This window comes from Galeopterus variegatus, unplaced genomic scaffold (genome assembly GCF_000696425.1).
Source record: "Galeopterus variegatus unplaced genomic scaffold, G_variegatus-3.0.2 Scaffold1229, whole genome shotgun sequence".
In the NCBI taxonomy this organism is placed as follows: domain Eukaryota; kingdom Metazoa; phylum Chordata; class Mammalia; order Dermoptera; family Cynocephalidae; genus Galeopterus; species Galeopterus variegatus.
Window position 1 is genome coordinate 494,423 of NW_007727340.1, and position 12,817 is coordinate 507,239.

Below are 12,817 nucleotides of genomic sequence, written 5' to 3' on the forward strand. Positions count from 1 at the left end.
CCCAGTGTCTCACCCATTAGATTCTGGAACACGTGACGCACATTAAGAGGGGGAGATTTAAGTCCTTTCTCACCTCCAACATAGACATCGCATCTATCTAAATTCTTGCCCTCTTTGATTAAGCCTTTCTGATCATTCCAGCTCACGATGATCTTATTGTCTCCTTACTCTGAAGTCTTGCAGTGCTTAGACTTAATTATATACTCTCTCATAGTAGTATCTGATCTTTGGATGTCTCCCTATACTTCTTGAGTTCAAGGACCAGATTTAATGCCTTTTTAGATCCCCGACAGCCCATTGTTTGGGGCAGAGTGGGAGCTTTAGAACCACTAGCTAAATTGACAAGAATACTTTGCTCAGGTTAATATTAAACAGTTCTCATTTTCAGGCCATAAACCATCCAGTAATTAGAGGGCCATTTATGTGGGAGCAGCCCTCAATGGACCAGTAATGGAACAGATCTTGTCTGGTGGATGGAGAATGTAGACAAGGCCTGACAAAAATCTGACAAATCAGGTCAAAACTTCCCCACATCACAGTGGGAAGAGTTTATACAAAATCCCTTGGTGCACAACTCCCTCATTTTACAGAAAGGAAGCCAAGGCCCACAGAGACTGTGGCTTGCTTGAGGTCACATTAAACTAGTGATAGAGCCCAGACCGGTAACTACACTTACTGACCGAATCTTTGGGTAGAGTCAGGCTTGCGGGCCAACTAGATGTAGGCTCAACCTAGCATTTGCCAAGTCCTCCTAATTACCACCATTTTCCAAACTCTTTTAAATGTTCCTGGCACCATAGCAAGTGCTTCCCATATGGTAGTACATTACTTTATTTAATCTTCACAGCACATCAGAGGGAGGTGCTGTTAGCAGTCAGAGTTCCACCTGAGAAACAGAACCAGTAGGAGATATATATAAAGAGATTTTTATGCCATATGTTTATGAGATTGTGGGGATTGGTGGGGAAAGTTCAAAATTTGATGGGCAGGCTCCGAGGAATTTCGGATTTGGGGCCCTGGGTGGAGCTACTATCCACAGGTGGAATTTCTTCTTCCGGGAAGTCTCAGCTTACTTTTAAATTCTTTCAACTGATTGAATCAGGCCCACCGAGATTATCTAGGATAATCTCTGTTACTTAAAGTCAAGTGATTGTGGACTTTAATCACATCTACAACACATGTTCACAGCAGCTAGAATAGGGTCTGATTGAATATCTGGAGACAGTAGCCCAACCAAGTTGACACATACTATTATTCTTAACTGGTTCCTCAAGTCACAGGATTGATTAGCGGCAGAGCCAGACCCCAGGCCTGTTCTGCCTGTCTTCCCATCCATGTCTGAGCCACTCAGTAGGAGGTTTCTGGGTGCAGACTTGGGCAAGTTCTTACATTGATCTGAGCTCCAGATTCTCTCCCCTGTGAAACAAAGAAAATCCTATTTATGTGACAAGGCTGATATATGATTTAAATGAGAAAAACTGAGTTGTTATCACATAGCGGAGATTCAAAAAACGTTTGTTTCCTTTCCCTTCCCTTTTCACTACATCACACATACATGAGAATTGTGCTCCCAATTCAAATCAAAATTAATCCCACAAGATGAGCCCTGGCCCAGGGGTGGGTTTCTTTCTGAAACCTTACACAAACATTGCAGTTTCAAGGAGTAGTGTAACCATGACCTTCTCCATGTCTCCTTGGACATTCTTTCTGACTCACCCCCATATCCCTTTCCTGCTTTGACTCCTATCTGCCAGAGGACTGGTTTGCTTTCTTAGCCAGGTAAAAGAGGACAAACTGGTTCATTCTGGCTCTTGTTCTCTTACCCTTGCTTCTGCCTTATCTGCATTCATATCTTTTTTCTAAGAGAAAAGTATTTCTGCCTACATGCAATAGTGGTAAGAAATGATCTCATCATGTGTTGGACACTTCATGAGCATGTTCCCCAAATTCACCGTCCTACTACTTTCTGAAGTGTTGAAGGTTGTCTGCAATGGTGAGAGGATTGTATCTGCTGGAAATTCTTTTGTCTCTCTTGATGTGAGTAGGGCAAGAAGGAAGTTGATTACTTCTGTTGTGTTCTCAAGATAAGGGCAGTCACAACCCTAGGTCCAATCTGATATTGGACCATCTGATATTGGGCAGTTTGTCTGCCCAAACTTGAAAGTAATGATTTTAGAAGACCTTTATGACCTTGACATAACTTCCCCAAATGAAAACACTTTTTCCCCCTGGACAATCACAACTGCACATTTTGTATACTATCAACCTGCACTTCCTAGTGGAGCAGCTGATATCTACTGAATGCCTCACCTGTCTTCACCTGTCCTGAGCACGTCTCGGGCTAGCATCTCTGCACCTCATCCAGGTGAAGCTGGGGAAAAATATACTGTGAGTCTCAAATATACTTGGTGTCTCAAATATGTGGTCCTATGCACATGAACCCTCTGTGTCATTTATCTTGTCCCCCTCTCCCATTCTCTACGGTCATCATTCCAAACCTCTCCCTACATCCCCTGAACCCATCGCTGTCTCCTCATTTCACTTTCAGCAAATGATTTTGGTAGCTCCCTTGCAGAGTACTTGGAGGCTAGCAGACAGAAATTCCTTCAACTTGCAAAACCTTCTGTATCTGCTATTCCACTTACCTCCTTCCTTCCACTCTCAGAAAAAATGGATACTCCTTCTTTTATTCAGTGCACCAATCCCTACATCTACGCCATTTCTGTTCTGGACTTTTAGATGCTTCACCATGAGATCCTACTCAACAGCCTTTAAAGAGGTTTACATCTTGTCCATTAAAAAGGAAGGAAAGAAGGAAGGGGAAAAGAAAGAAAGGAAGGAAGGGAGAGACAGATAAAGGAAGGGACAAGCTCCTCTAGCTATTGTCCTGGGCCACTTCTCTCCTCAGACATGCTTCTCAGGAGAGTTTCCTTGTGTCTAGAGTGCCCCATCATTTACTCTCTATGAACACACCGCAATCTGCCTTTTGCCCACACTGTTCCATGAAGAATGCTATTGCTAAGGCCACCAGTGACCTTCCAATTGTCAAGCCCAATGGATACTTTCCATTACTTATCAGACTTGGTCATTATAAGACATTCGATTCTGTCTCCTTAAAAAAATGCTTCCTACTTTCCAGGACACCACACAATCCTGTTTCTCTTCCACCTCGCTGTCAGTTTCTCATCAGAATTCTTCATTAACTCTTTCCTTCCACCTGCTCCCTAAGCTTCTGTCCTGACTCTTGTTTTCTTCTTATTTTTTCACCTTCTTCTGATGCTGCCCAGGCCTTAACAGCACATTTAGTGGCTCCTTTCCCCCATGCCAGAAACCACTAGAACTTAGACAAGTTGCTGCAGCAATTCTCTGCAGCTCGGGGAATTTCTCCAGGCAACACCTCTCACCCACTGCTTAGAATCTTCTCTCATTTGGTTTTCCATCCCACTTCCTGTTACAAGGATCCTTGCTCTCTGCTAAGCCTCTTTGCATGCATGACTTATTTAGAGGATCAGCCTGGCTTTGATGCCACGTGAAAGGAACAAAATTATTAATGCAAGAGTCCTTTCAACCTTTCCCCTCCTCCTGACCTCTAAAAGGATCCTGACTTTGCTGGCTTCATTTCTTCTCCTTTCCCATCCTCCAGAGAAGCCTCTTCTGTCAGTTTTCAGTCTCAAGGGACTTGCTCTTTGGAGATTTCAAGATGAAGAATAAGGAGAAAGTGGGAGGGAGATAGGAACAGGAGATGCAGGGACCAGGACTAGAAGTGGGCTTTTCAGGACTTGTAGGCGTGGATGAGGAAGAGTTAGTGGAGAGGGAGACAAATGGTAAAGAGACGGGGGTTTTAAGAAGTATTACTGTGGTCTACGTATTCATCCAAAATTGTAAAGAATTGAGAACAAGTAAAATAACTAGAATGATTTTGACAGTACTGTTTGGTTTTTAGAAGGTTTTCTTTGATGGTAATTCTGTTGTAAGGATGGCCCATGGGGTTTTTCAAGCATACCACTCCTCTCCCCAAGACTTTGGAGTGTGGATTCCCTCTTGGACACCACCCCTTGGACACCATCACCAGGCTTTTTAACACTGCCTTGAGACCACCCTGTGTGGAAGGGCAGATCCAAGTGCTCATCTCGCCCCACAAATAAGGCTCTGGGCTCTGAATCTGCATCTCCAGCTCGGTTCTCTCTCCTGAGCTCTGGAACAGTATATTGAACTGCTTATGAGACATTTCATCGAGACATTCAACTTGTCCCAATGTTACTTGTTGGTCTTTGTCATCTCCTGCTCTTAATGTTCCTCCTCTTATGTCCCTCAGTAAAGGACATCACCCTCAGCTCAGTCACTCAGTGAAGAGTGGTGGTGTCATCCTTCCCTTCGCTAAGGCTTTTCATGCAGATGTTCACCCAGCTTCTTCTTCTTAAATACATAGAGATCTTGGACAACTTGACATTTCCTGAACTCTTGAAGATTTGAGTTTGTCCACAATGTCATGCTGTTGAGCATTCTGCTGCTTTTACACCCAGTCTTTCCATTTCCCACCTTTGCTCATCCATCAAACTTTAGATGATGGTTTTTTTTTTGAAGGTGCTCAAAAAAGATTTATAGGCTAATTGAAAAAAATGAATGAATTAATGAATAAGAATGTTTTAAGAATTGGGTACTGTCAAACAAAGCTAGACATTAGTTAAAGTGATAAGGACATATTTTATTTTTTAAAATATTTATTTATTTATTTATTTTACATTCTAAGATGTTGCAGAGCAGTTGGGTAGGGGGAGGGGTAAGGGGGAGGGTGATAAGATGGGAGGAAGAGGAAGGGGGGGTGTGGTTGAGGCCCGTGGCACCCCCCTCATTCCAATAGGGGAGCCCATGGAGCTTCCAACAGTGGCCCAGCCATGGCTTGGCTGGATGTAGACTTCCAGGGGGTGTGGCTGAGGCCCTCAGCACCCCCAACCTAGGAGCCTGGGGAGCTTCCAGTGGCAGCCTGGTAGTCATTGCTGGGCTGGATGTGGACACTGGGGAGGTGTGGCTGAAGCCCTCAGCATCTCACTACCCTGGCTCAGGGGCCAGGGGCACTTGTGGCAGCAGCCTGGTAGTTGTCACTGGGCTGGATGAGGACATTGGGGGTGCATAACTGAGGCCCTCAGCCCTCTCCCCACCCCAGCTTGGGAACCTGGGGGGCTTCTGGTCCTTCTGGGTTTTACAGTTGTTCTTTAGAGGTGTTAGATCTTTACTGGTTAATATCAGAACTTTGAACTATGGGTTTTTTGTATTTTCTTTCAGTTCTGTGTTGGATTATTCGTTATTCCCACCACTCAAACTCTGCATAGGAACTGATTTGTTGTCCTTTGGTTACTTCTAAAATGGGGAGACTTCCTGTGGGAACCAGCACTTGAGCCCTGTCATTGAATTAAATTGCTGCTTTGCTGCTGATTCCCTGGGGAAGGCTTTTTGTGCAACTCAGGTTTTAACCATTGACCTTGTAAGCACTTCCAGGACTTAGGAGGTCTTGTACACCTGAGCTGTGTGGAAACTCTGGTCTGGGCCTGAGTCTTTTCAGCAAACTGCATCCCCTGTGGTTTATATTCCTGACCAGTCTCCACTGAGTGGGCCTGTGTTGATTGGAACTAATTCAATCAGCTGTCCATGCTGTGCCCCAATGTTCCCCTGGTGGGCCCATCACCCCCATAGTCCACACTCCGAACACTTCCCATGAGAAGGGCCATGTGCAGGTCCCTTTTGGTGACTCACCCTCTGAGTGGCTCCTTGTTTCAGTTGTCTAGGGCCCCTCACTCCTATGTGGGTCCACGGGAACCCTGTTAGTGGTCTTGCTGGCTTGGGGGCCACCAAGACCCTCTTCTTCCCAGCAGCCTCCAAGCAACTCCATACAAAGAGCACAGCTGTGGCTTTTGTCAGCTCTTGCTCCATGTGCTCACCAGGGCCAGGCTTGAAGTGGCCAGAGCTTGAAATGGTGGGATGATCCTTTCTTTTTCTCATTGTGATTTCTCCTGCCTTCATGCACTCCATAGGTCTCTCCTCCTCTTCCCCTGAGCTCTAGCAGCCCCAGCTTGGCAGTTTGTTGCTTTTTAATAGATGTAAATTGGTTGATTGTGGGAGAGGGTGATGCTGGGGACCCTCTATTCTGCCATCTTGATCGAAAGTCCAGATGATGATTAAATTTCTCTTTTTCAGAGCCTTCCTTGATTGTTGCAAGTGAGCCTGATCACTTTCTCCTTTGCACTACCTCAACTTACTACTATAAGACAGTTTCAGAATGTACTATAATTATTTTATGTATTTAATAGTCTCTGCTGCTAGAAATGTAATCCTTGAGGGAGAACACTGTGTCTTATTTTTGAATGTCTAACACCCAGCAGGGTGTCTAATTTCTAGCAACTGTTCAATAAATAAACACTTATTCATTTTTTGAATGAATGAACAATAAATTGGTGAGGTATTCAGGATCCCAAATTTAAAGATAAGAAAAATAGGCTTCATGAAGTTAAGTCATTTGCCCAAAGTTGCAGAGCTATGAAGTGAGGGAGCAGGGTTCAAACCTGGTCTGTTACTACAAAGTCATATCTTTCTTTCACAACAATCGCACTACCTCCTAGGTGGTCAAATCTGTTCTTACACTTTAGAAGTTTATATAGAAACTTGCTTTGCTGACAGTAATACTATTGCCTCTCTTTATGGTGACATTTTTAGGACATTTCCTTGAAGACATTTAAGGGATGCTTAAAGCATTTCAACAATTCTGTATTCAGTACTTGTCTTCCTGCTCATCTTTAAAGTTTCCCCAACTTATTAAAACTTTTCAGGCCTTTTCTTCAGCATTCACTTGACAAATCCTAGGTAATAACATTGTTAGGTAACATTGTTAGATCAGTCGGAATCCCCCAGCTCTACCCGTTGTCACTCATGGAAGGCCAGTCTTCAATGCCAAGGGACAGCCTGGAGCAGAGGTGGATGGCAGAGTTTATTTTGAAGAAAATTAGGGATATAGTAGAACTAGTTGTCGGGGGGGCAGTGTTTTATGTTCAATAAACCCTCACAATTACTCAGTAAGGACCACCCTATGAATTTCTCAGAAGCCAGGTACAGCAGCCACCGATGCCCAGTGAATACTCTTTTTTTGGATTCATTTCTGAACCTGTATCCTAGTCATCTTCTGCAACTGCTGCCTGTGGTGATGTGGCATGTGCTGTCTGGACATATTATCTCAGGAAAGAAAAAAGAAATGTTTGGCAGTAGACATTCTTTTTTAAAAAAACCAGTTTGTCTCCTCCATTAGAGGGTAAAGAATAAGGGAATCAAATCCATGTTATTTTTTTGTTGAGTCAGAATACCTTTTTTATTTTATCTGACAGCAAGGTGGGGTAATATATGGTCATTATTAATCACTTAGAAAAGTTGTACCACTTTCCTAAGTAGTGAAGGGCACATGTATTCTCTATAAGCAGACCACAAGGAGGCATTTGGCAACACCACGGATCACAGTCATTTTTTATTTTAAAATATGCATGGCCCCTTCCCTCCAAGGAGCTTAAGGCTCTTTACAAAAGCTTCATTGCCAAATAGGCATTAATCTCTCCAACACCCAAGGAGAAAGGTGAAAGTGCACACTTTCTTCAACACTATTTCATTTAACTATTTGGGAAGAGCACTCAGCAGCTCAGAAGTAATAGAGATTCTCATTAACTTGTTGCACCAATGTTACTAATCACTGTTATGCACTGGGCACTGTGCGATGTGTTAGGGACACGGAGATTACACAGATAAATACGGTCTCTACTCTGTACAAACTGACATGAGAGTTGGATGTTGTAGCGACTATGTACTGACTGGTGAGGGCCACTAGGAACACAAGCACTGAGACCACAGGAACACATAGAGGGGCACCTCGTGCTGGGGACAGGGATGAAGGGAGACTGCCCAGAAGTGGCACCTGGGTTGAGTCTTGAGGACAAATAGGAGACAGTCAGGCCAAGAAGAATATTAAAGGCAGAGGAAGCAGCTCTGACTTTGATAAATAAAGGTGTGCAGACAAGTCTCCTTTAGGACACTGGAAGGATTTCGGCATGGCTGAAGAAGGAACCTGGAGGCAGGGAGTGGTAGTCCTGTGAAGGGTGTGGTAAGGGGCGGAGAGCAGACCAGGTAGGACAAAGGTAGGAGCAGGGAAAAACAGAGGGGTTTCCATGAAACAGCCTCCCTAGCTCCCTGTCTAGTTGTAGTGGATCCAAATGCCGCTGGGAGGCATAGCCATTTTCCAGGTGTGCCCACTCCTCAGAAACAGCTCCAAGACAACTATCACCTTGGAGTTCATAGAGCCTGTCCCCCTATAACTCAGGGACTCTAAGAGGCAAGGAAAATAGCTTTCTTTCGCTTCTGCCTCCCAGAAGGAACTTACCCAGGAACCTCCTGCTCCCGAGAGGAAACAGAGTTTCCTAAGAACCCAAACACAGCAGGCCTTTACTCTCCATCAAGGCCAGCCACCATCAGAAGCCCAATGGTGGTGCTGCGCCAAGCTAAGGAATAACAACCCCATTGCATCACCACGATTGTGTACCCACTGGGCAGGGACCCAGCACACAGTCTCTACTTGTATTTCCCAGCCCAGTGCTTCTGATAATTGCTGAGTAAGTCCTCACATGCATATTGACTCTCCTGAACTATTATTTAATGAAAATGGATTGGTACTCAATAAATATTTACAAATAATAATTACAATTGAGATCTATGGCAAAGGAAAAACAAAAGAAAGGGAAATGAAGCAGAAAGAATGTGGAAGAAGTAATCGCTCATATTAAGTTATTGAGTGTTTACTAAACCTAAGTCCCGAGCTTAGCTTATCTGCATTATCTCATTTAATATTTATGACAGCCTATGATATATATATATATATAATTATTATTATTTCTATTTAACAGGTAAGAAAACTGAAGCTCAGAGAAGTTGAGTAACTTCCCTAAGGCCAAGGGAGGGGTTTTCTGACTGCAGACCAGGGTTCTTCTACGTTACATCTAGCTTCCTGTAAGAGAGGGAGCGGCTGTAGACTTCTCTGTAGGAGATTTATTAGCAGTTCTTCCTTGAGAAAAACAGCAGGAGATTCTGCAATGTTTCAATAACTAAAGATAAAAGTTTAAATACTGCTTGGGAGACTTAAAAACAAAATCTATGGACACAGCTGCTGTTCAACAACCCACACCATTTTCCCTGGACATCCTGGATCCCCACGGTCACCTCCCCTGCAATGCCCCCTCACTGATTATCCTGGTCTTTGTTTATAATCCTTTTGTATTCGTTTTAATCATCAACATTTCAGGAATGACAAGGGTATGTATACTTTTCAGGGCACTGTAGCTTAGCAGGAAGTCAAAGATTAGGATATGGTGTCTAACATATGATCTCATGACAAATGGTCACATTTGATGTATGTTTTCCCATGGCACAAGTGTGGAACTTTCCATTAGATGTGAGAAAAAAATTTTAATAGAATTATCCATGAAGGAGTATTGGGTGGCTTTAAAAGTGTTCATTCATTAATGCACTTTGGCTATAAGATTGTCAAAAGCTCCCCTAGACAATCTACTTAAAGATTAAACGTGTTTTGCTATACTTAACCTGTTTATGTACTTTTATGATTCATTATATGTATCTAGGAAGCAGAGGTTCTGTCTTACTTAGCCTACAGATGAAATATTGTTAAGTAATCAGTAACATTCTAGAATAAGTTAATGAGGAGCAAAAGGGTAAATTAAAATGAGAAATATGTATCCCCATGTCACAGTGTTTATAAACATAAGGTTAGCTTGTAGTTAAATGTAATAAAATTAAATATAGTAGGCTGTTTTATAATTTTTATGTGACATGATTATAATGGTTACTCAGCTAAACTGAAATACAGATGAAGAATATTTTTTAAACATCAGATTTAAAAATTCATATTTGTGGGCCGAGCCCGTGGCGCACTCGGGAGAGTGAGGCGCTGGGAGCGCAGCAGCGCTCCCGCCGCAGGGTCGGATCCTATATAGGGAGGGCCGGTGTGCTCACTGGCTGAGCGCCGTGTGGCCAGTCTCGAAAAAAAAAAAAAATTCATATTTGTGGGCCGAGCCCGTGGCGCACTCGGGAGAGTGAGGCGCTGGGAGCGCAGCAGCGCTCCCGCCGCAGGTTCGGATCCTATATAGGGATGGCCGGTGTGCTCACTGGCTGAGCGCCGTGTGGCCAGTCTCAAAAAAAAAAAAAAATTCATATTTGTTCCTATCCTCAATCATTCATTCATTGGAATGCAGTTGTCCCTTGGCATCCACAGGGGATTGGTTACAGGACCCCCATATACTAAAATCTTCATATGCTCAAGTCCCTATTACAAAATGGGGTAGTATTTGCAAATAACCTATGCGCATCCTCTTGTGTATTTTAAATCATCTCTAGATTACTTATAACACCTGATGCAATGTAAATGCTATGTAAATTGTTATACTGTATTGTTTTTTATTCGTATTATTTTTATTGTTGTATTGTTATTTTATTTTATTTTTTTCTGAATATTTTCAATCCTTGGTTGGTTGAATCTGTGCGTGCTGAACACGTACATGTGGAGGGCCGGCTGCAGTTAATGAGCACATGCCTCACACAAGGCACCATTCCAGAGAGTGAGGCTACACTAGTGAAGAAAATAAAATTGTCCCCTCATGAAGAAGAAGCTTACAAATTCTAGTGGGAGGAGACAGAAAGAAACAGATAAATACCTGCTGTGTCAGAAGGGGAGAAAAGGAAGCAAAGCAAAAGATCTAGAGAGTGGTGAGACCGTGCTACTTCAGATAAGGAGTCAAGGAGGCCTCCCTGCTGTGGGGGCATTAGAGCAGAGACCTGAAGGAAGAAAACCCATGAGCCACGCAGGGAACTGAGGGAAGAACATTCCAGAACACATGAGCCACGCAGGGAACCTAGGGAAGGACATTCCAGGCAGAGGGAACAGCAAATACAAGGGCTCTGAAGTGTGAGGCTGCTTGGCATGTTCGGGGGACACTGAGGGTGAAATGGTTGGGATTTAAATCTCATAAGGACATAAATGTTTTCGTTCTTTTAATTCTCTCATTAAGCAGAAACCTCTTTTGGTTTCAATCCATGTCAAAAATCTTTCTAGTTTTCCTCCTTCAGGTACATACTACACAATGAACTTATTTTCGTTTTTCGCCCTTTCCTTTGTGCCTACTGGGTGCCAGGCAGGCGTGGGTGCCGTCAGCAGCTGGGCAGGCGCGGGGAGCATCACAGACTTGTTCCTACCGGGAAGGTGTGCACAGTGCTGGAGGACTGGCGATACCTCACCGTCGCGTTGTCGCCAGCGATTCGGCGAAGGTGGGTGCGGGACCAGGACTGAGAATGCAACCAGAAAGCAGGACTGGGGAGCGCTGAGCGAACGGTTGAGCCAGGTGTTAGGCAGGAGCAGGAAGGCCTCTGGGCGGACGTGGTCCAGACTCTGAAAGGCAAAGAGGAGGAGTCGGGGGAGGAAACTGAGGCAACAGGTCTGGGCCCCAGGAGGTGGGAATCCTGGCCCAGGTCTCAGTCAGCTACAGGAGGTACGTGCAAAGGGCAGCCGATGCCCGTAGCGAGAGAGGAGCTGAAATGGCCTGTTTCTGCCAAGAGGACTCAAGGTCTGGTATGGCGAGTTTTCAAGCATGATTGCAGGACTGAAGGACAAGAACCCACTCTCTCTGTTGTGCCCAGGCCACGAGCTGAGAAGGTGAAGGTGCAGATGCAATCGCGTGTTCACCACTGAGTTTGAGCCGATGCATGTTTGCTGGGATGAATCGCCGGTTCCTGACTGCCTGCATCGGCCCCGTCCGCTTTCCAGCACTGAGGTCTGCTGCCCCGCAGGCGTCTCTGGACCTGTGCTGGCAGTTCTAAGCTCCTGGGCGCCCTCTCTCTCCGGCCATCTCTTCTCCCCCATGTGCCTGACTGATCTTTGTAGAAGTACCAGAGCACAGAACAAAGGAGTTTTCAATATATCTCTGATATCGGTTGGATTTTTCTACATGTCTGTTTCTACTTGTAGGAGAGAGGCTAGAAAAACCCATGGAACAATACATGATATTAATTCGAATCTGGATAATCAAGATTTTTTCTTGCTATTGTTTGTTCTCCAAGATCTTTTTTCAGTAGTGTTTCCCCATTTATATTTTTAAAACACTTTTAAAAAGCATTTTTAAAGGTGCATTTACACTTTCTTCCCCATACATGGATACATATGTCTTATATCTTTTATGTAAACAGTGGATCATTGTATTAGTCCATTTCTGTTGCTCATAACAAAAAACATGGAACTGGGTTATTTGTAAGAAAATAAAATTTATTGCTTACAGTTTCAGATGCTGGGAAGTCCAAAGTCCAGGGGACACATCTGGTGAGGGTCTTCTTGATGGTGGCTTTACAGCAATGCAGGGTATCATACGGTGAAAACCCTGGAAAAAAAGGTCAGCTGCTCACAATCACTTAACAAAACTATGCTATTATGAAGATTGTACCCACTTTGTTCTAGCCCCTTCAAAAATTTTTTTAAATTTAAGAATGCATTTTTATCTTCTGGGATCAGAAGTTTTTCCTGTTACTAACTTTTTTCCTAAGTAAAAACATAAACTCTATGCAGAAAATTTGACAAACACAGATGTTGCCTCTACCTTTTAAAATCACATTCTCTCAGTCTCAAGCTGAATAACTACATGCATGGGAATCACCCTTAGCTCAAAGCAAGCTTCAGACACCATCAGCCCTGAAGCAACAGGCATGACCAGGCCAAATGGGCCTTGTAAAAAAG